We start from the raw sequence: 2,514 nt of genomic DNA on the forward strand, positions 1-2,514 counted from the left end.
CCTGTAATGCAGGAGCTGCTGCTGCTGCTAAGTCGCTTCAGTCATGTCCGACTCTGTGCGACCCCATAGACGGCAGCCCACCAGGCTCCTCTGTCTATGGGATTCTCCAGGCAAGAACACTGGAGTGGGTTTCCATTTCCTCCTCCAGTGCATGAAAGTGAAAAGTGAAAGTGAAGTCGCTCAGTCGTGTCCGACTCTTCGCGACCCCATGGACTGCAGCCTACCAGGCTCCTCCATCCATGGGATTTTCCAGGCAAGAGTACTGGAATGGGTCGCCAGTGCAATGCAGGAGACCCAGGTTCAATCCCTGGGTCAGGATGATCCCCTGGAGAAGGGGAAAGGAATGGCAACCCACTCCAGTATTCTTGCCAGGAAAATCCCATGGACAGAGGGGCCTGGAGGGCTGTATGTAGTCCCTGTGGTCACAGAGTCAGACACAACTTAGGGACACACACCCACATACTGTGAAGGCAGTAGCAACAGCCAAACCCCGAAGTCCAGCACGGCGTGGAGTAGGCTGCGGACTGCCCTGCCCCGTCTTCCTTCCCTTACCCCTGGATTGAGGCTGTGACCCTAAACTCGGGCTCCACAGTGCAGCACCCTACTTCCCCACCTCCCAGAATGGACCAGAAGACGATGCTGGGTGGCCCTGGGAATTACTCCCGGAGGCCCCGCCCCAGCTCACGCTGCTGACCCCTCCTGATCATTCCCCGTGATGGATCCCTTTCTGCTCACAGTAAGGAGATCGGTTTCTGTCTCCTGCCTGAAAGCCCGACTGGTACAGATGTATTACATCAGCTCTGAAGCTTCTTGCAGTTCCAGCAGCCTGTGCTTATATATTTTATACGACTGAACGAAAAGGAAATAGCGCTATGCCCAAGTGGGACTGTAGATGTAATATGTATGCAATCAGTCTCTGACTCAGTGACGCACAGATTTTTCTGTATCTAGTGGCCTCTCAGCCTGTGAGTCTCTTCCCTTGAATGCGGGCTCTGTTGTTTGTCTTGCACTTCTCTCTTGGTGCTTCTTTCTGATAAAGTCTCTCTGCCCTTTGCAGACTTCATTGCACTAGCGAACACAGAGTCGGCCCACAGGGACACAGGTTTTTCCAATGAATTGCTCTGTCTCAGCCATACATGTGAAAGTCTACACTTAAATGGGTTTCAATTTCATTTTTAGAAGAAATGTGAAATGTGTTCTCCTCCAACGCCGTCTCTTCCTTTTCATTTAAGTCCATGCTGAGGGGGAGGAGAATGTACATAACACCACTAGCATGACCCTGAAATTGTAACTGGCATCACAGTTGACATGGAGCCCCATGAGAATCTTAAGAAATAACCCTGACAGACGCCTTGGGAGCAAGGGGTCGAATGATTCATAACCAGCTCACAGGAAAGAGCTTCTGTAAGTGCATGTGAGTTAAGCCCTTTTCCATTTGGTGTCCTCAATAATCCCCTTGGATCAGTTCTCTACTACCATGCCCATTCCCTGTTGCCATAGCAACCAGCATCCCATAACAGGCACTGGTAGCACTAACAGAGTGGAAGGGAGCCAGAAGCCCCTGCTATGGAGACCATAGCCTCCAGTTCAGAGATGTGTGCTCCAGGGCCTTGCCCTCTGAGCTCAGGGTCTCTTGACAAGTCAAGAGGTACCTCGCTGGCCTCCACGCTGGAAAGACCTGCTCTGGACTGCAGCCAGCACCCAGACTCTTTAGCCCCAGGACACTGCTCAAGACCGAAGACCTTGTCTCAACAGGAATCCATAGATTTGAGAAATGACCAGCAGACATGGAGACGACAGCATTGTGGGAAAGGAAGAATCTCAATTCTGCATAGTTACATCCTGACCTTAAAAGATTGTAATAATCCTAAAATAAAAGGAAAACCACATTGTCACCAGCTGGGGCATTCACCAAAGAGGCAAATAGTCCCATCTTCCTTGGGTGAGAGTGGGGAGGGGTAGGGTCTCAGGTCAGGGCACACGGTCAAGGTGGCTGTCCCATCACAGCAGCCTGGAGGGGCCCTTCGTTCATCTGGGTGTGTGCAGACAAACCTGGGCATTAAATCCTTCACTTGCTGACACATAGGAAACACTGAGCAGGGAAGAAAAGTTAACCGGCATTTCTGCCTTTAAGATAAAAATCAAATTCCTAGAAGAGCCAGAGTCCGGGGTAGGGAGGGGAGGAGAGACTCTGGAGGGCTCTCTGCTCGCCTGCAGAGTTCCCGCATTCAGAGCCCACAGCAAGCATCTGCCTGTGCGATTGTGTTCATAGATTTGCTTGTTGTGAGGTTGGAGTTTCATCCCATGGGAAAGGGGAGATGCGAGATTCCAAAGTCGGCTTAAAGAACCCAAGAGGCAACTCGACTGTTTCAAGAGAAGAAGGGTTGTGAGTCCAACCAAGGCGGGGACTTTAGGTTTCCTCTGACCCCGCGGCTGGAGGATGGTGGGAGTCCTCGTTCCATCCCGGCGCCGGTTTTCAGCCTCCGTGAGCAGCCTAGTGGGAAGTGGGCCGCC

This window comes from Bison bison, unplaced genomic scaffold, assembly GCF_000754665.1.
Source record: "Bison bison bison isolate TAMUID 2011002044 unplaced genomic scaffold, Bison_UMD1.0 scf7180017864475, whole genome shotgun sequence".
Classification (NCBI taxonomy): domain Eukaryota; kingdom Metazoa; phylum Chordata; class Mammalia; order Artiodactyla; family Bovidae; genus Bison; species Bison bison.